The sequence below is a fragment of the Hyperolius riggenbachi genome, chromosome 6 (genome assembly GCF_040937935.1).
Source record: "Hyperolius riggenbachi isolate aHypRig1 chromosome 6, aHypRig1.pri, whole genome shotgun sequence".
Taxonomy (NCBI): Eukaryota; Metazoa; Chordata; class Amphibia; order Anura; family Hyperoliidae; genus Hyperolius; species Hyperolius riggenbachi.
In genome coordinates, this window is record NC_090651.1 from 72,425,214 (window position 1) to 72,447,009 (window position 21,796).

The following is a 21,796-nucleotide window of genomic DNA, read 5'->3' on the forward strand; positions in this document are numbered from 1 at the left end:
CACTCACACCAAGGAGATCTTTGGGGGTCCCAGCGCTGGATCCCCTATATAACGGACGACAGAGGAAGCACCTTTAGGATCCAGAGGCTTCCCCCTTCCGAGGTAAGTACTCCCCAGGGGCACTTTTTTTTCTTACAGGTAATCTTTAAAGATGGTGGTAGTAGCCTGATGTAGCAACCCACTTATCAAAAATGTAAAACAATGGTGCTGTGGATTCAATATGGTCAAGGGTTTAGGTTTTTTTTTAGCTTGGTTCTTCTTTAAAGGATCACTTTCTTTATCACCAATTTCCAGTTTGCAAGGTTTGTCAGGAACCGGCCAGCGGCACGCCTGCGTATACGGTTCCCGACTGCGGGTTTGACCAGATCAAGCGGGGAGCAGCCTTATTCAAGCTAAAACAAGGCTGGGACCCCTCAGAACACCTCTCACTGCCACCACTAGCGGTTCGCTAGACACTTCCACTCTGCTGCCGAGTCCTCAGCGCACAATCCGCGTTTTCGTATTCGGTTCAGCTTTGCACTTAGGCCGAATACGGGAACACCACGCACCCACACACACACACAGTTGCAATCTTACACTGTAGTGAAGCCAAACCACTAACAGTCGTTCCGAACGATACTGTTAGCTACTCGCACTGGTGTTTTCGTACGTTGGGTCAGCTGCGCGCTTTAGGCCAACGTCTGACAAACGCAACCACACACAATGCAATTACAATTTCATATGGTAGTGTTGCTCAAGCATACAATTAGGCATGGATTTATACACAGTTGCACTTCAATCTCTTCTAGGCTATGAGTGTTAGTTTAGTACAGCAGAAGTCAAGCTTATTTTAATATTCCAGGGAAAAAAATGGAACAATGCAGAACAGAATATATACAAAAGATTACAAAAAAACAAAATAAAAGTTACAAAATTAAGAGTCTACAAAGATACACACCAAGCAATTTGCTTACCCAAATACAGGGATCCAGATAGAAGAACCTTGGACTTTTGTGGACAGACACAATTCTGGTTAGACCAGGAGTCCACTAGCTTGGGCCAGGAGTCCAGCTGCAGCTACCGTCAGGAGGGGACTGATTTGAGGTATCTGTCCCCTGGTTTTTATAATGAAATATTCGCCTCAAGGCTGTAAGCCTGTGTGGACAGGGGGAACTAGATTTAATTACATCCTCAGTCATAATTGGATTTCCAGAGATCTAACATCCACACGTGAAAAATGTACTATAGCACACACACAACAAAAGACTTTCTTAATCCAAGTTCTCCAGGTAAAAGTCTATACATCAAAAGATTGTGAAGTGAGACTTTTCAACTCCATTGTTGACCGTATTTCCTAGCTGATCAAAGATAAGGATATAGTTTGCACCTCCACCAATAATTTAATTTCCTCACAACGAAATAGTGTTTAACACACAGGAGGCTCTTCCTGGCTAGTCTAGAGTTCTTGACAATGCTTTAACAGCCTTCATCAACAGAAGTGGTAAATGTTTCAATTGTCAATGACTTCCAAGCTTCCACTCCAGTTAGGTAGAACAAAACCCTTCACTTCTGCCATTGTCTAATTAACCAATGTCTTTGCTGGAGGCTAACACCCCAGCTCTATTCACTGAAGTCCCTTTAGATGCAGATTTAGTACAGCCAGATGACCATCGCTTCAAAGCAGAATACACATGTGAGATATAGCAGACAGAAAAATGACAGAAATATGTTCCTGTATTCCCTAATATCATCAGCACCTCAATATATCACCACAAGGTTGTCACTTTATGATCCCAAGAAAAGCGAGTTTTTGTGTCCATTGCCGTGTTTATAAAGTGATTATTAGCCTGACTGTCACTTTATACAGTAGAGCACCAAATAGCATTCTCTGTTTTTAAAGTGGAGAACACTATTGGTTTTATAGGAACAAAGTGGAGAAAGTGTTTGATCAGAGACGTAGGGCCCTTGTGCAGGCTTTACACTAGGCCCCCTCAAGTACTCTATATATAGTTGATATAGTGCAGAAACCTGCCAAGGACAGCCAGTATCAGAGTGATGTAAACAGGGGAGGGAAACTTAAAGCACACCTGAACTCAGAGGTATATGGAGGCTGCCATATGTATTCCCTTTTAAAGAATATCAGTTGCCCGGCTGTCCTGCTGATCCTCGGCCTCTAATACTTTTAGCCATAGACCCTGAACAAGCATACAGATCAGATGTTTCTGACTGAAGTCTGACTGGTTTAGCTGAATGCATATTTCCGTTGTGTGATTCAGACATTACTGCAGCCAAAGAGATCAGCGGACCTGCCAGGCAACTAGTATTGCTTAAATAGTTTTAAAGAAAATAAATATGGCAGCCTTCATATCCCTCTCAGTTCAGACATACTTTAATAATCTCCACTACTCAAAGTACATATAGCATTGATCATTATCGGCATAGCTCCAATGAAGTTTTAACACAGTTAGTGAAGGAAGGTTCTTGATGGACCCCTCTATTCCGGTTTGAATGTCGGTTTAAATGGTTACAAATATGCACAAACGTGTTGCACAATAAGCATGCTGTAAATGTGCTTTTTTCACACTCCGCTCCGGCCAACGATCGCCCGCCTTTCTAATGGGAGTACAGCAGGGTATGGCCAACGTCGCTTAAAGGGATACTTAAGCCTAACAAAAAAAAAAATCAGTTTTATTCACCTTGGGCTTCTACCAGCCCGCTGCAGCAGTCCCGTGCCCTCTCAGTCACTCGTGGATCCTCCTGTTCCCTGCCGCCAGCTAGTTTTGATTTACCAACAGGCCTGACGATGCGTACTCTTCTTTGCGTTCCTGTCCCCGATAGCGCTATTGCAGACGGGAACGCAAAGAAGGAGACATGTGGCCAGGCCTTTGCAGGCACAATGAGCCTGTCATCTGAAAACGAAACTAGCTGCCGGCGGGGGACAGGAGGATCCCCGAGTGACTGTGAGGGCACGGGACGGCTGTAAGAGGCTGGTAGAAGCCCCAGGTGAGTAAAACTGATTTTTATTTCCAGGCTTAAAGGGACACTTAAGTCAAACAAAAAAAATGAGTTTTACTCACCTAGGGCTTCCAATAGCCCCCTGCAGCTGTCCGGTGCCCTCGCCGTCTCCCTCTGATCCTCCTGGCCCCGCCGGCAGCCACTTCCTGTTTCGGTGACAGGAGCTGACAGGCTGGGGACGCGAGTGATTCTTCGCGTTCCCAGACACATTAGCACCCTCTATGCTGCTATATGGTATATGATATATGCTATAGCAGCATAGATGGCGCTATTGTGGCCAGGAACACGAAGAATCACTCGCGTCCCCATCCTGTCAGCTCCTGTCACCGAAACAGGAAGTGGCTGCCGGTGGGGCCAGGAGGATCAGAGGGAGACGGCGAGGGCACCGGACAGCTGCAGCGGGCTATTGGAAGCCCCAGGTGAGTAAAACTCATTTTTTTTGTTTGACTTAAGTGTCCCTTTAAGAATCCCTTTAAGGATCAAACACGTTGGATCTTTACAGGAACTATAATGACAATAACGTAATGAATAAAATGTTGATTTTTTTTTTTTTTTTACAATGTTAATTTATAAATGAAGTCAGTGTTTTCCCATTGTAAAATCTTTCCTCTCCCTGAGATACAGGTGGCTACATCTTTAGTCCTTATAGGTGTAATGAAAAATATTGTAACCTGTAATATTTTGCCACTTGAATAGGCTGTGCTTAAAGAGGAACTTCAGTGAAAATAATGTAATGAAAAAAAGTGCTTCATTTTTACAATAATTATGTATAAATGATTTAGTCAGTGTTTGCCTATTTGTAAAATCTTTCCTCTCCCTGATTTGCATTCTTTCATTTATCACATGGTGACATTTTTACTGCTGGCAGATGATGTCAGTGGAAGTAGCTGCTTCATGCTTTTTCCTGGAAAGAAATGGCGGCATACTGATGGGTTAGGCCCGCCCCTCACCCCCATTGGACAGATCATTTTATAAATTAAAAGAGCCCCCCCCCCCCCCCCCTGCCATTCTCTTTTTTTCTGTCCTTGTATGGACTGGTCATTTGTTTTTTTTTGTTTTTTCCCTCCAGCGCCTATTTTGTTTTACTATTTGTACCTTTTTTTCTGGCGCATACGACGGGTTGAGCCTCTCCCGTCATGGTAGCGGACATTGCGACCTCTAAACGAGGTCTATAAATGCGCCAGCCCTCTCTGGTAGCTGCTCCCCTGTGCTGGACGTGGTCGGGCTAGCGCGGGGTTTGTCTAGCCGACACGCTATACCCCTTACTTCCTGCTCGGCTCTCGGAGGGGAAGTCTCGCGTGATTTGCCGAGACTGTCCCTGATTGGCTGACACAGCGGAAGCGTTTTCCGGAAGAAGAGAGAAAGTTTAAAAGGACGCCAGAGCGGGTGCAGCTCTTGCTGGCTGCGGTACCGCTCTGGGCAGGAGGGACCCAGTACGACTATCTGCGGCAACACAGCAGGAAAGGTATATTGTCCTGCATCATACAGGTAGCAGATTTCCTTTCTTTTTTTTTTTTTTAAGTATATATGCTAATGGTATGCCATATATGTTTAGGATGGATGGTCAGGCGCAGACCCATAATGCATCAGCATCAGCGTCTCAGGAGAGGTAAATGAGAGGTTTTTCTGCCTCTCCATCTAAGTTTGTTCACAGGGTGTTTTGTATATGACAGTTTTCCAGCACAGGGTATCATTGGGGACTTTTTATTAAAAGAGTGCATTATCTCCCTTTTCGGGGCGGACTTTCTTAGTGGAAACATATCTTTTTTGTGTCTCCACAGTCCGTGAGGAGGAGAGAAGAGGAGAGAGGTGTCTAAAGGTCACCATTCCTCATCGAGATCCAGATCTCGCTCGAAGTCAAAGAGGAACAAGTCCACCAGAGAGGCTTCCTACGATGCAAGCTCATCGAAAAGGAAATCCCCTGAAAAGCGCGTTGAGAAATCTCGCAAAGATGACAATCATTCGCCTAAAAGGCGATCGTCTAGAAAACACTCTCCTAGTAGAAGGCGTTCATCTGATCGGCGTTACTCCAGTGGGTACTATAGATCACACAGGAGCCGATCTCCAAGACGGGATCACAGATCAGGAAGAGGAAATTCTCCCAGGAGATATTCGCCAGACTATGATTATAATGACTATAGGCGTAGGAGACGTGCCTATAGCAGGAGTAAATCTCCTAGACCATTGCCTAGGGAGGCCCACAGATTCGATCAACCAGCGAAAACGTTATGTTGGTCATGTGGTCAACCAGCTCTTCCGGACAAAATGGTCTGTGAGGCTTGTTTTATGGAGTTAGGCAGGGACAAAGACTCTGAAAACCAGCAAGTCATGTCCTTCATCCAACAGGCAGTGCAGGAGACATTTGATAAACTGGCGGCTAATCAGCCTTTGCCCTCTACATCTCAGGCACATCCAGAGGAGTCTACATCAGCCTCAGGCCTACCACCTGTAGAGCAGCCTGTAGGCCGGCAGTAGCACTAACTTCCCTTGCCAAAGCTATAAAGGTCTGGGTTGACAACATCGAAATGGCGCTCAACTCAGACACCGATAAAATCGAAATTATCAAAGCTTTAGATGAGTTAAAGTTGGCCAGCGACTTTATAGGAGAAGCCGCCATAGATACTATCAGATCTTCGTCCAGAGCCATGTTACATAATGTTACGGCAAAGAGGGCTCTACGGTTAAAGCCTTGGTCGGCAGACCAATCTTCCAGAAATAACTGGTGTAGGATACCGTTTGACGGTAAACATCTCTTCGGGACAGAAATGGACAACGCCATTGCCAAAGTCACTGGAGGAAAATCGGGACTTTTGCCCCAGGACAGGAAATCCAGGACAACTCGGCAACAGCCAAACAAGTCACAGTCCTCTTCCAGATTCCAACAGGCTCGTACATACAGACCAGGCAAACAATTTAATAAGAATTGGAAAGGGACACAGGCGTCCTTTCTTAAGTCTGGAAAGTCTAAACCAAATCCAGGAGCAAGTCAGAACACAAAACCCTTCTGAAGGTGCGACCGCCCAGACAGAACCAGTAGGGGCAAGATTGCATTCTTTCTGGAAAGTCTGGGTGGATACAGTGGAAGATGTCTGGGTACTCAAGACTTTGCAAAAGGGTCATTCATGGAAATTCAAAAGATCTCCTCCCAGGGCAAGATTTCTGGAAACTCGTCTACCTTCAAACGTGATAAATGGTCAGATCCTATCGGACTACGTGGACTCTCTGGCCCAATGCAGAGCCATAGTTCCAGTCCCGCGTCAAAAGGAATCAACAGGAATCTATTCTCCATTGTTCTTGGTCCCAAAATCATCGGGAGGATGGAGACCGGTATTGGATCTAAAATTCCTAAACAGTCACATAAAGACACGACGATTCAGGATGGAGTCATTACAGACTATCATAAAAGTCGTAAGGGTGGACGATTGGATGACAACGTTGGATCTCTCAGATGCATATCTCCATATTCCAATCAAGAAAAGCTTTCAGAAGTACTTAAGGTTTGCGGTCAACGGCATCCACTGGCAATTTCAAAGTCTCCCTTTCGGAATTTCAACAGCACCCAGAACATTCACAAAGATTCTTCTCCCAGTCATTGCCTCCCTCAGACAGAAGGGCCTAAGGGTCTTCCATTATCTAGACGACATACTGCTTGTCAATCAAAATCGAGAAGTGCTGTTACATCACCAAAAAATATTATTACAGGAATTACAGAGACTGGGATGGTTAATAAACTTTCCAAAGAGCCAGTTAACCCCATCACAGGACATGATCTTTTTAGGTGCCAGATTCATAACCAACCAGAACAAGGTCTGTCTGCCGTGCCAGAAAGTGATATCCATTCAACAGAAGGTATCCTCAATATTATGTCGCCAGTATGTATCATCCAGAACGTGCCTGAGCCTGTTGGGGACGTTCTCATCAACGCGTATATCAAAAAAGGGCGCCTGGAAAAAAGGGCGCGGGGTGTAGCCGAAATTATAGGTTTGAATGCAAAACCGTATTTTTCGTTTAAGAGGTTATAAACGATAATTTAGTGCTAAATACGTTAAATAAACGGAAATGAAATGGCAAAATACCGTCTATAACAGTAAACGAATTCTGAAATGAAACGTCAAATAGCGTCTATAGCAAAAACGATATTTACACTTGTATTAAGCATAGTACTAGAATGGTAGGTTTTACAGGTATTTTACTACAATTATACCTAACTTTAGGGTCACAGATATCTCTCCTTATCCCTATCCCTCACACCTAGACCCCCCTTTGTGTAAATACACATAATGTAATAAATTGTATATATTAAATATATTGTACTATAACTATACCTAAACTTACTCTCATACAGAGCCCTCCCTGTACCTATCCCTAACCCCTAGACCCCCCTGGTGGTGCCTAAACCTAAGACTCCCCTGGTGGTGCCTAAACCTAAGACCCCTCTGTTGGTGCCTAAACCTAAGACTCCCCTGGTGGTGCCTAAACCTAAGACTCCCCTGGTGGTGCCTAAACCTAAGACCCCCCTGTTTGTGCCTAAACCTAAGACTCCCCTGGTGGTGCCTAAACCTAAGACTCCCCTTCTGGTGCCTAAACCTAAGACCCCCCTGGTGGTGCCTAAACCTAAGACCCCCTGGTGGTGCCTAAACCTAAGACTCCCCTGGTGGTGCCTAAAACTAACCACCCCCCTGGTGGTGTATATTGCACTGTATGTATACCTAACCCTCCCTGTACCTATCCCTAACCCCTAGACCCCCCTGGTGGTGCCTAAACCTAAGACCCCCCTGGTGGTGCCTAAACCTAAGACTCCCCTGGTGGTGCCTAAACCTAAGACCCCCCTTCTGGTGCCTAAACCTAAGACCCCCTGGTGGTGCCTAAAACTAACCACCACCCTGGTCCTAACCCTCCCTGTACCTATCCCTAACCCCTAGACCCCCTAGTAATGCCTAAACCTAACCATCACCACTGCACAAAACACGCTAAACACATATAAACAATAATATATTTAATCCTTAAAATACTTCACTCCAAATAACATGAATAAAATAATTTATATATTTGTAATAGAATAACTAGCCTTAAAATCACGTAGAAATCTTAAAATAACAGTAATTTGTAATAGAATAACTAGCCTTAAAATCACGTAGAAATCTTAAAATAACAGTAATATTTAAAGCGATATTTTAGTAACTATAATCAACGCATTAGAAGTGTAAAAACAAAGTTAATACCATAAGCGATGTATTTCTAATACAATCAGCTTTAGAAACGTTATTTAAGCATTATACATATGAAAACGAATTTTAAATGATAAAAGAAGTGTAAACGAAATTTTAGTTGTTATAGTTTTATAAGCGCATTTTTAAAACGAAAAAACTAGTTAAAACCCATATAAGCGAAATTTACAAACGAAAAAATAAGTATAATACAAAGTCTAAACGAACTTGTAAACGATATTTGTTATAAACTTTATCCTGTAAACGAAAACCTTTGTTAACACGATCCCTGTAACCGCTATTTCTCGTGCGCCCTTTTTTCCTGTCGGGCACCGAATAGCCGATATTTTGCATTGCAGTCTATGGCGGCGCCCTTTTTGTCCACTATCCCTGTGCGCCCTTTTTTACTAGTTCCCTCATCAACAATCCCAATGGTGAAGTGGGCCCACTCGAATTTGAGAACTTTTCAAATCTTTTTTCTCAACCATTGGAACAAAAGGAGTATGTCACAAAAGTTCAAACTATCTCTACAAGTAAAGATCTCCCTACAATGGTGGAAACAGGAAAGGAACTTGAGGACCTGTCTTCAGATCCAGCAATCAATCCCTATCGTAACAACGACAGACGCGAGTCTAGCAGGATGGGGGGCGCATTGTCAGAACTTTTGTGTGCAGCAGAAGTGGAGGATCCCTTGTGTTCAGGAACCCTCCAACATTCTGGAACTCAGAGCAGCATTCTTGGCTCTGAAATCTTTTCAGCACTTAATTCTAGGGAAATCAGTATTACTACAGATAGACAATGTGTCAGCAGTAGCTTATATAAGGAGACAGGGAGGAACGAGGAGTCGAGCACTTCTTCAGGAATCAGTTCACATAATGTCTTGGGCACAAAGACATCTGGATCATCTGACAGCAATTCATCTCCCAGGACCACAGAATATACTAGCAGATCGTCTGAGCAGACAGTTTGCCGATCCCAACAAGTGGTGTCTGAACAACGACATATTCAACTTAATTGCACAGAAGTGGGGTCTTCCACAGGTGGACCTGTGTGCTTCAACAGAGAACTCGAAGTTGCCAAGATACTTATCCCGCTATTACCAGCCGACAGCGGAGGCAACAGACTGTCTAACAGCACAGTGGAATTTCAAGCTGGGGTATGCGTTCCCTCCTTTCCCACTAATCTTGAGACTACTACAAAGACTTATACTAGAGCCATGCTTAATCATTCTTATTGTTCCGTTCTGGCCTCGGAGGCCTTGGTTCACTCTCCTATCAGAATTGAGTCTGGAGGATCCATTCAAACTGCCCCAGGTCCCAAACCTTCTTTGTCAAGGACAACTGCTATATCCGAACGTCAACAGTCTCAATTTGACGGCCTGGAGGTTGAGAGGCAAAAGTTTCTAGCATTGGGTTGCTCTGAAGAGGTCACGTCTACCTTACTGAAAGCCAGGAAGATTTCCACAAACTCTACGTATCATAGAATCTGGGGAAAATTTGCAAACTTTGCTTCTGTAAAGAAATTTGACTTTCTTGCCCCTAAAGTACAGGACATTCTAGCCTTCCTCCAAACAGGAGTGGATCTACAGTTGAGCCTTTCTGCCATAAAAGTTTAAGTCTCAGCACTTTCGGCCTTGACGAGCCATAAATGGGCTTTGAATCCATTAATCATCCAGTTTATACAAGCAGTACAAAAACTGAGACCCCCTAGGAAACCGTTTTTCCCTCAGTGGGATCTATGTGTGGTCCTAGAAGTTTTGTCCAATCCACCATTCCATCCAGTAGAGTCAGCATCTCTTTGGAATACAACACTAAAAACCGTGTTTCTAGTGGCAATAGCCTCAGCAAAAAGAGTATCAGATTTACAAGCCCTAGGCTGCTCAGAGAATTTTCTTCAGTTTTATCCTGATAGAGTTGTTCTCAGACCTGTACTTCAACATATACCTAAGGTGGCATCCGCTTTTCACATAAATCAAGAGTTAACTTTACCAACGTTCATCTCGGACGAACAGTGCCATCCACTGGATGTGGGTAGAAGCATAAAGGCTTATATGAATAGTACAAGTGCCTTCAGATCATCAGATCGCTTGTTTATAAACATTCAGGGTCCAAACAAAGGTAGTGCAGTTTCTTCGAGGACATTAGCTAACTGGCTAGTTAGGCTAATTCAGTTGTGTTACACAACAAAAGGCTTACAAGTACCATCTGAGATTCATGCACATTCCACTAGGGGCATGGCAGCCTCTTGGGCATCTTTTGCAAAAGTTTCAATGGACACTATTTGTAAAGCGGCCAGTTGGTCGTCATCGTATACTTTCCTCAAACACTACCATGTTAACCCTGCAGCTCTCACTACTTTAAAGTTTGGTGAATCAGTTTTGTCTGTAGTAAAGAAATAAATTATGTTTGATTTTGCATTTACCCTCCCTCTCTGTCTGATTTTGTAGATCCCATCAGTATGCCGCCATTTCTTTCCAGGAAACAGGAAAATTGAATACTTACCTTCCGGTAATCTTCCTTTCCTGGAATAGAAGATGGCGGCATACGAACCCACCCTCTCGTCCATTCGAGGACTGATTTTCATGAGAATGGCAGGGGGGGCGGGCTCTTTTAATTTATAAAATGATCTGTCCAATGGGGGTCAGGGGCGGGCCTAACCCATCAGTATGTCACCATCTTCTATTCCAGGAAAGGAAAATTACCGGAAGGTAAGTATTCAATTTTCCTGTTTTGGCAGTTGGAAACAGCTGTAAACAGCTATTTCCCACAATGCAACGAGGTTCACAGACAGGAAACTGCCAGGACCAAGGTTCTGACAGTTTCCTGTCGGAGGGGTTTCACCACAATATCAGCCATACAGAGCCCCCTGATGATGCGTTTGTGAAAAGGAATAGATTTCTCATGTAAAAGGCTTATCAGCTACTGATTGGGATGAAGTTAAATTCTTGGTCACGGTTTCTCTTTAACTGCGCATACGTGCCTTCTTTCACATTTGGATTTCATTATTTGCAACTGTGGGTGTTTAGTTCCCCAGGGGGGTTCTTTATTCTCCCAGGGGGGTTATTAATTGCCCAATAAAGGAGGTTCTGTGTGACAGTAGGGTTAGGTTGGGTTGCATTTTCTGACAAAAATACATTGAAATCAATGGTTAGGTTGCACTTTCTGATAGCTATAGGAATAAATTATTGCAACTGGTTGCAAAATATTATAAAGTACAAATATTCACCACACCATTAATTTCTGCGAAATGTTCATTTACTAGAGTTCTATGCACAGAGGGAGCCGCTGCTTGCTTGGCAGTTGGAAACAGCCGTTATTTCTCACAATGCAATGAGGTTCACAGACAGCAAACTTCCAGGATCATGGCCCAGACATCACACTGTAGAAGGGGTTTCACCACAATATCAATACAGTACAATATCAATATCAATCAGTACAATGTTTTCACCAAATGCAATTTATTGATGCGATTTTTACGATCACATTGTTTAGAAAATTTGCTATTTATGAAGGCAATCGATAATGGTTAATTGCTAAATATGATCACATCGATCCGAAAGTTGGAAATTTATGATGGAATTTGAAGAAAGAATCGTCCAGTAAATGTGAACAATCAATAATTGCTTTCAGATCACTTACGATCTTTCAAAACGCATCGAAAGATCGCATTTAATAAAAAAAATTGTACCATTAATGGGCGTCAGATGTGCCTTTTGATCCATTTTGCAAAGTTATCACCTGAGTATCGATCCTGTTATCAATTGTGAGCACACACAATACAACTTCCCATCAAATTACCCAGTGACCAGATGGCAAATTGAATTGTATGTACCCAGCAAACAGAAAAAAAGGTCCTACTACACAGACAGCTGTTATCGCTTTCAGATAGGCTTTTTCAGCTCAAGTGACCAACATTTATAGAGGAGATATTTATCAATCACTTTTGACACAAAAGGGGACACAATTTGGGGAATCTGATCACTAATGTATCAGACTGCACGCTTTGCTGTCTGTCTAGAGATGCGCTTCAGCAGTGCAGGAATTCCAGAAGAGCAATACTAGGACTTCCTGAACGTAAACATTCGGTTTATTTACATTGCGTTCTATACGTCTGCTGGAAGCATGGACGTCAGCACGGTGACCGCTCTGATTGGCCCAGCAGCACGTCACTCGCTAGTTTAGTCCATCCAGTTGACAAGTGTTGATATCTTTAGATGCCACCCTCGTAGCAACGGCGGACCAATCCCCGGAGAGCAGCATTCTTCCCACACAACTATTTACCAACTTTGAGCCGCTGTTGGCTGGCTGTCAATGGGCACGCCCCTCACTTTGTCAAGTGCCTATTGGCTGGATGAGGAAGAGGCGGGAAGGTAGAATGAGGGGATGGGCCGCCTGTAGAACAGCATTGGTTTGTAATAGGCCGGGCGGGACTGCTGCCATTCTTGTAGCGCTCAGGTGTGATTGGTGGAGGGAGAAGTGGTGGGCGGGGCGCAGCTGAAGGTTTCGCCCCTGGCTGGTGCTGCGTTGATCGGTGAAGAGAGGAGTGCAGAGTTCGGTTGAGAAACATGGCGTCCGGGGGGTGACTGAGGGGAATCCCGTCCCCCCTCGCAGACCACCGGGGACACAGCTGCGGTGAGTGATGGGGACATGCTTTGCTAGACTAGGGGGGGGGGGCATCTGTACTTCCTTCCCTGCTAGAGGGGCCACACTATGTTCCTATCCCCTTCACTACTAAGGTTCTCTGTGTTGCATCACCAGTAGGGGGCACACTGTACTGTATTCAGTAGCGTGGCCACACTGCGTCTCCCCTTTTCACCACAAGGAGTCCTACTGTTTAACCCCTTCATCACCATCAGGGGCCCAATGCTGTGTCATGCATTCACCAGCAGGAGAATTATGTGTCACACTTCTACTGTACCTTCACTATCAGAGTACCTCCCCTCCTCCTCCCACTGGTTTCACTTTCCTGTCACTAGCAGAGTCTTCTCCCTCTCCTCCAGCACCAGGAGTTTCCCTACTCTACCAGGGGTCCCTTCTTCTTCCTCCACCACAAGGGGATTATCAGGTCTCCCTACTCTACCACTTGGGGTCCCTTCTCCCTCCACCTCCAGGGGTTTCTTCTCATTCCACCAGGGGTCCCTTCTCATTCCACCAGGGGTCTCCCTACTCTAACTCTAGGGGCTCTCCCTACTCTCCACTAGGTGCCCTTTCTCCCTCCACCACCAGGGGTCCTTCTCCCTCCACCACCAGGGGTCCTTCTCCCTCCACCACCAGGGGTCCTTCTCCCTCCACCACCAGGGGTCCTTCTCCCTCCACCACCAGGGGTCCTTCTCCCTCTACCTCCAGAGGTCTCACTACTCCACCAGGAGTCATGTCTCCCTCCCTCACCACAAAGGGTTTCCCGCCACCAGAGATTTATTTTCCCTTCACCACCATGGGTCCTTATTCTTGAACCACTAGGGGTCCTACTTCTCTACCAGGGGTCCCTTCTCCTTCCACCACCAGGGGTTCCTTCTCCCTTCGCCACCATGGATCTCACTACTCTACCAGGGGTCCTTACTCTCTCTGCCACCAGAGAACTCCCTGCTCTACCAGGGTCCCTTCTCCACCAGGGGTTCCCTATCCCATCAGTACCAGGCATCCCCTCTGCTCCATTCACCAGCAAAGAGTAATCAGCATTTTTTTTTTCCACCAGCAGGTGGGAAACCCCTCTGTGTGGGACTCTTGTTGTCTTAACCCTTGGGGGCTGCACTCCATTCTCTTTACTATTGAGGATCACACTGTACATTTCCTTATCAGGACCACATTGAACAATATACTTCACACCACTTTCTCCCTTTCTACTTGTGTTGAACTACTGGGAGGGTCACTGTATTTCCTCCTTTCCACCAGGTGAACACCATACAATACTTTGGGACCCCCCCTTGAATAGCTTCTCTCATTCACTACCTGTGCATCAGGTCGTGGAATGCCTGTATTCCTTTCATAACCAAATACCCACATAGTATTTAGCCCTCCCAACAGCAGGGAGTTATTCTACTGCTAAAGATGCACCACCTGGGTCACCCATAATAATTAGGGCCACATTGTATTCCCTTCCCCTTCTCCAATAGGGAAGTCAACTTCATTTCCTTCACAACCAAAATCAGAATTCATTTATTTCGCCAAGTAAACTGTGAATTGTACCCGGAATTGATTTTGGCACAAACAGGGGTACGGGTGGTACGGGTATTAGATATATAGTGCATACAGATGCATACAGTAGATAGAATGCATATGCAGGCAAAGAGTATAGCTTATACAGTATAGGTAAAGGAACCATAAAAGATGGACCAAGGGCTAATCCGCTGCCGTCTATGGCACTCAAAATGCTTCTGTGACGATACTTTGAATCAGATCTCGCCCTAACCTGGGGAAAAGAGAGAGGAGAGGAAAGTGAGAAAAGAAATATAGAGAGAAGGTGAGAGGGCAGTGAGAGTGAGACCCCCTAGTGCAGTGATGGCTAACCTTGGCACTCCAGCTGACAAAACTACAAATCCCATTGTGCCTCTGCTTCCCCGAGTTATGTTTAGAGCTGTCAGAGTATTACAGTGCCTCATGGGACTTGTAGATCCACCACAGTAGTTCCAACACAGCTCGAGTGCCAAGGTTAGCCATCACTGCTCTAGTGATTGTCTGACCCTTGTGAGGGCCAGGGTGGCTGACCTACAGTGCAGCAGAATGGTGGAGTAGGGACCGGCAGCCGTGGGTGGGGGTGAGAAAAAAATTGCGTAGAATTTCTTCCCCTATAACTAGTAATATGTCAGGATGATAGGGACCCCACCATATGCCCTCCACCTTTCACCACCAGCACCTGGAATGCCAGGGCTAATCCTGTACAGATAGGTTTCAAAAGGGCCGAACGAGTGGTGTACTGAGGTCACAATACTACTAGAGATGAAAATGTTTATCACTGTAATATTGGCTTGGTGGAGGCTGGGATCTTACTTTACCAGAGTACTTGGTGTCACAGGGACTGCCTTTCTCTGGTGGCTGGTGAGCATAGACCGTAGATGCACTAGAACTGATGGGGTTTGCTATACTGCTGGTGGTGTATGCCCTGTCAAACTGTCCTGTAGTGCTAGAGGTTGAACTGTACTGCTGGAGTCACAGAAGGGCCAGCCTGTAATACTGGAAGCTACGCTAATACAGGAGGCTCATGCTGAACTAACAGGCTTAGAGACCACATAGTACTGGTATACGCTGCACTGTTAGAGAGTATGATGTGATGTGACAGTGGTGCTATCCTGTATGCTGCTTGTGTTTAGATGACTGGTACAGAACGTTTCTATATTTGTGTGCATTTGCTTCTTGGCTGTGTTTCCACTATTCATTTTCCTTGTGACTTTACGTAACAAGCCTTCAGCTTGCTTGTAGATGATCCATATAAAAGGCTGGGTATTCTTTCACCTACTGTAATTTTAGTTTTTTGGTTAATAGTGATTTACGAGATTTCAAAAAGAAAAGCCTGGATAAATGAGTAGGTTTCCAAATATGAACCTTTTGTGTTTCTGATTGATTGGTTATTGTACTACTGTGCTCTAATATCAGATTAGATAATAAGTTAGCATCAGTTGATTTGTATTTTTTTGCAGGGCTGTGGAGTCGGTTCAAAAATCTTCCGACTCCTCAGTTTATGAAACCACGACTCCAACTCCGGGTAACCAAAATGGCTCCGACTCCGTAGTCTAATATTTAACAGGATTGTGGATTTTGTACTCAGTTTATGAAACCATGACTCCGACTCCGGGTGCCCAAAATTGCCCCGACTCCGACTCCACAGCCCTGATTTTTTTTTTTTTTTTTGTATCATCCAGCTGCTACAGAATGCTAGTTGACTGTGAAACAGATATGGGTGTAGAGTATAGTGAGGAGCTCAAAATTCCCTGCATATTCAAATTCTGGTTCAATAGGAAACCTCAATGGAAGCAGAACATTACAGAGGGCTAATCTGATTCAAGAAATGCTGATTGTTTGATTATTCAGCTGCCGGTTAGTTGATTGTTTTTGATTAGCCCCTGTTTTTGCAAATTTCAGGTTCTGTTCAAGCCTAAATTTGCATGTATTTTGAACACATCACTACTAAAATTATCATAGTACATTTATTATTTTGTTAATACAGGATTCCAGTCTAAACCATTTTGTATAGAGCGGGTAAGAACTACTACTTTTGCCAGGTTGTTTCTGCCATCTGTGTCCTCATTAAAGAGACTTGTGCTCACATTCTGTGCTTTGGTCCTTGTTAATGAGAAGCCTGATTATCCCTATGACAGGAGGTGATGATGAGGTTCAAGCTCTGCAAGTCTTCTAATTTGCTCTTCATCTTTGGAAAAGGGTTATTGATATCTCTGTCACTCATCTCAGCAAAGTGAAAGCATGATTGTTGTAAGATTATAAGGGGAGATATGAGCATGTTTTGGGACCTATTTCTGTGAGACTGCTGTCTATAAATTTCGCATTCTGCACAGGTTGGATTTAGATTGATCCTACTAGATTGTACAATATTTGTACACCTTCGTAGCTGCTTAAAGCAAACCTGACAGCAGACTTTGATGTGAGGAAATTATGCTGGTTGATGTAGTTGTAAGGCCTGTTTCACACAAGAAATAACAACAAAACATTTGTAAAGTTCTTTTCTCCTGTAGGCCCGAAGCACACAAGCTTGTCTCAGATCAGTGCAAGGTGATGTGTACATGGGAAAAGTTATGTGTTTATAAATGCCAAACTAAACCGGTGGCTTTTCAGTTTTGATTTGAATGTGTCCAGGGTTGGAACTGTCTTGATTAAGTTTGGCAAGGGATTCCAAAGGGTAGAGGCAGCAAGACAGAAAGCTTTGGCTCCAAAGGTTTTTAGTTGGACTCTGGGGGTGGTCAAGTTATTGGATCCCTTTTGATCTGAGGTTTTGGTAGGTGTGATGCAGTTGCAACAAATCCTTTTAGGTATCTGGGGCCCAGGTTGTGAAGGGATTTGAATGTTAGCATGTCAATTTTGAAAAGGATTCTCCATTTTATGGGTAGCCAGTGTAGTGAACAAAGGATTGGTGTTCTGTGGCAATGCTGGCGTTGGCTTATTAATAGTCTTGCGGCAGTATTCTATACTGCATTCTGTACTAGCCACATGCGGTGTAGATCTGTATTTGGAAGGCCTGCATAGAGGACAGTGCAATAGTCCAGCTGTGATCCTGAGCGCAATCGTCGTCCTCCTTCTTCGTTTTCAGTGAGACTGAGCTATTATACTTTGTATAGGAGTGCAGGAAAATCGCATTGCAATCGCAGCACTATATTTTTGTTTTTTTCTTCTGCGATTTCATCAATTTCCTGTTTGTTTGTTTTTTTTCCCCTGGCACAAATCACAATCGCACTGTACACTCAAAGGAAGTGGAAAAGAGCCCCAAGTTAAATTTTGAGCCAATGTCTGCTGTGTACAACATCTCAGATACTGTGAGTCCAGCAGGAAGGAGTTGTAGTATGAAAAAGGTACCTGCAGTAAAGTTGGGGCAGAGCAAATGGACCTTTAGTGTAGAGGGTAGCGGCTAGATCAGGTCACTTGCCCACAAAATTGGACCCCCCTCCCCATACCCATAGATGAGCATAGGTAATTTTTTTTTCATTTTCTTTAATCTATATTAGGAACTGAGTGCGTCAGAACCAGAATTCATCAGAATCTTTACAATAGTTTGTAATAGAAATTGCTGGTTCAAAGCGCTTGCTTAACAATGCTCTCTCTGTGCCCTTGTGGTTTAATATCTGGTGTCTGCCTTCTATGGCTTATAGCAGGTTGCTTCCTTTGCTTTTATAGCTCCTATAAGTGCTGCGTACCCCCCTGGCAGTAACTGTGCCCTGTATGACCTGTGGCTTGAGGTTTGGCATGTGAAGTGATCCACCCCTTTTATCAGGACTAGACAAACAGGTATTTTCTGATCCAGCGGTGCCAGCATGATCTTGTCTTCCAGGCTGAGGAAATACCATGTGTTACACCAGCTCCCATATGCAGACAATGGTGAAGGAAATGCCAACCATACTCAATGCATAAAAAGACAAATGTCATTGTGGCTATTTCCACATGTCAGGTTTGCATACAGTGCCAGAGGAGCCAATGATTGATTGAAAGGGGCTATCCAAATAGCTAAATGCTGAAAAAAATAATTACTACTTTTTTTTTTCTCCAAGTATTTGTAGTTCTATACAGCCATTCCTGAGATTCCCATACCCCTACCGCACAGCATGTCCAGAGGGTGACATTATTGTTAGTTATTTTTTATTGTTTATAAAGCGCCAAACTTATTAAGTGGCGCTGTACAAAGAAAGTACACTGGGTACATAATACAGAAAAATACGCTGGTACAAAATACAGAATTTGCATACGTAGTAATTCCTGTGACAAATGTAACATGATTCAGTGTTCTCCCCAGGCTCTTTTAGCCGGGTGCTCCACCCGGCTAGTTTTGGTGAGTGCCCGGCTGTCATCGGCTCACGTTCTCCTATGTTGTAAGCAGGGCTGTGGAGTCGGAGTCGTGGAGTCGGGCAATTTTGGGTGCCTGGAGTCGGAGTTGGGAAAAAATGCACCGACTCCTAATGAATTTGTAACTGTAATTAAAATAGAAAATATGATAAAATGTTCTATTTCTCAGATAATAGTCATTAAAAATAATGTGTGTATATATACAGTAATAGCTGTGCTTACTCCACAAAAATGAAATAAACCAATCAAAATTAGTTACTTGTGCTGCTTCAATAAAGCAGTCCCCATATTTTTAAGGTCAGATATACATATCTGATTGTGACTGTATATATGATGTGTACACAGGAATCTCTTATATATACTAAATAACATCTATGCTGTAAGAATAAAGCCTGATGTGTAGCTATGTCACTAATAGAGATGGTCAACGAGATGGAAATAATTCTGCATTGATGCTGATTTATGCAAATGTATGCACTCCCTTTGCTGATGAAATAAAATAATTTGATATGTTATTAAAATTTGGTTTGGTGACTACAAATTAAAGGGTAACTGAGACGGATGAAAAGTAAACTTTTATACATACCTGGGGCTTCCTCCAGCCCCCTTCAGGCTAATCAGTCCCTCACTGTCCTCCACCACCCGGATCTTCTGCTATGAGTCCTGGCAATGCAGCCAGTCAGCGCTGTCCGGCCGCATGCCGCTCCCACAGCCAGGAACATTCTGCACCTGCGCAATAGTGCTGCACAGGTGTAGTATGCTCCTGGCGGTGGAGTGTGTGCATGTGCACTACGCCTGACTGGCTCAAGTACCTGGACTCATAGCAGAAGATCCAGGTGGTGGAGGACAACGAGGGACTGATTATCCTGAAGGCGGCTGGAGGAAGCCCCAGGTATGTATAAAACTTTAATTTCATCTGTCTCAGGTTTACTTTGTTACACAGTAGTACTATACTCTACATATGCACTCCCCACAGAGCTGCAGGGAATCCACTGAGAATGCTGTGCACATTGAACACAGAGGTGTTGTCTGTTTACAATCTCCTCATTCCCCTGCAGAGTACCTGCACATCATTCTTACATGCACCCACACTTACATTGCCTAGGGCCTGATAGATGTTCTTTGTTCCGGTTTGTACCTTTTTACAAGTACTCTTACCAAGGACTAGTTTTAGTCTAAAGGGAATAAATATAGTAGTCTACATATCCTTCTCACTTCAGTTGTCTTGTAAAATTCCTAAGCGTTGGCAGTTAAGAGACGAATTTCATGTTACATACTTTTAATCAACAAAATTGTAATATGCAAATTAGAGGAGTCGTAGTCGGTGGAATCCTAAACTGAGGAGTCGGAGTCGGTGGATTTTTGGACCGACTCCACAGCCCTGGTTGTAAGCAGAGTTGTGCAGGAAAGCGCCGGCCCTGTATTCTCTCATCTAGCCCCACCCGGCTACTTTTTCATGCCACCCGGCTGGAAAAAAAATTCTGGGGAGAACACTGTGATTATGATTATAATGTCTAACAAATTCCAAGACACAAAAGGGTGCCCTGCCCTTGTGAGCTTACAATCTAAAGCTTTATTTCTCCACTTGCAGCCTGTTCACTGTTTTTTTTTTTTTTTTTTGTTAGTGCACCTGATCTGAGAGAGATATAAAAGCTGACATATTTATTTTCTTTTAAACAATGCAGATTGCCCGGCTGTCCTGCTGAGCCTCTATTTCTAGTACTCTTAAAGAGAATCTGTATTGTTAAAATCGCTCAAAAGTAAACATACCAGTGCGTTAGGGGACATCTCCTATTACCCTCTGTCACAATTTCGCCGCTCCTCGCCGCATTAAAAGTGGTTAAAAACAGTTTTTAAAAGTTTGTTTGTAAACAAACAAAATGGCCACCAAAACAGGAAGTAGGTTGATGTACAGTATGTCCACACATAGAAAATACATCCATACACAAGCAGGCTGTATACAGCCTTCCTTTTGAATCTCAAGAGATCATTTGTGTGTTTCTTTCCCCCATGCACTGAAGTTTCAGGCTGCTCTTTTCTTCCTGCAAACAGCTTTGCCCTTGTTTGTAATTCCTCAGTTTGTGAAAGCCCAGCCAGCTCAGAGGACGATTTATCCAGCTTGTAAAAGATAAGAGAGAAGAGAGAAGCTGCTCTAATCCTAAATAACACACAGGCAGTGTGCATAAAGGGGAGTTCATAGCAGAACCACAACACTGAAGAACTTGGCAGCCTTCCAGACACAGGCCGACAAGTCTGACAGGGGAAAGATACATTGATTTATTACAGAGACTGTGTTAGTAGAAAGTGCTGCAGTTAGCCAGAACACATTAGAATAGCTTTTGGAACGTGTAGGATGATAAAAAAACAGGATGCAATTTTTGTTACGGAGTCTAAACTGAGAAGGATATGGATTTTTCCTTTTAAAATAATACCAGTTGCCTGACTCTCATGCTGATCCTGTGTCTCTAATACTTTTAGCCACAGCCCCTCAACAAGCATGCAGATCAGGTGCTCTGACTGAAGTCAGACTGGGTTAGCTGCATGCTTGTTTCAGGAGTGTGATTTAACCACCACTACAGCCAATGAGATCAGCAGGACTGCCACGCAACTGGTATTGTTTACAAGGAAACATCCATATCCCTCTCAGTTAAGGTTCCCTTTAAGGCCCATACACACTGTATACAAATGTCTCTCAAGACAGGCGACAGAGGGCAGTTTGTGCAACAATTGCTCTGTGTGTACCCAGCAAATGACAAAAGCTAAATACACACGAGCTACATTTGTAGCTGTCGCTAGCACATGGGAGCGTGCGCGTGACAGCTCGGCGACAGCCCCTCTGCATCCACACGGCAGTAGAGGGATTAGCGATGCGGCGGCAGCTGTCGCCAAGGTTCCTCTTTCACCAAACCCCCCCCCCCCCCCCACCCCCCCGGAAGCTCTGTGTGCTGTGTGGGTTGCTGTCGCTAACCCGCATACACATGCGGGACTAGCGACAGTTCCAGCTAAGTTGCGGTGACAGCTGTAGCCAGCGATTGAACATGTCAATCGCCTGGCGACCGCTCCGGGCGATGGTTCGGGGCGCGCGCGTCATACACA

General features: G+C 44.3%; 2 protein-coding genes across 3 annotated transcripts in view; one reads left to right on the top strand and one right to left on the bottom strand.

Annotated features, from left to right (window-relative positions):
* LOC137520920 (mucin-7-like) overlaps nt 1-12,471 on the bottom strand; it is a 94,835-nt gene extending 82,364 nt beyond the window's left edge. Inside the window, exon 1 of the mRNA XM_068239508.1 lies at nt 12,296-12,471. The gene's annotated coding sequence lies outside the window, so the exon portion shown is untranslated. The remainder of the gene's footprint in view (nt 1-12,295) is intronic.
* Nucleotides 12,472-12,669: 198 nt separating this feature from the next.
* TESK2 (testis associated actin remodelling kinase 2) overlaps nt 12,670-21,796 on the top strand; it is a 141,060-nt gene continuing 131,933 nt past the window's right edge. For both annotated transcript variants that reach the window (XM_068239506.1, XM_068239505.1), the window contains exon 1: nt 12,670-12,832. The gene's annotated coding sequence lies outside the window, so the exon portion shown is untranslated. The remainder of the gene's footprint in view (nt 12,833-21,796) is intronic.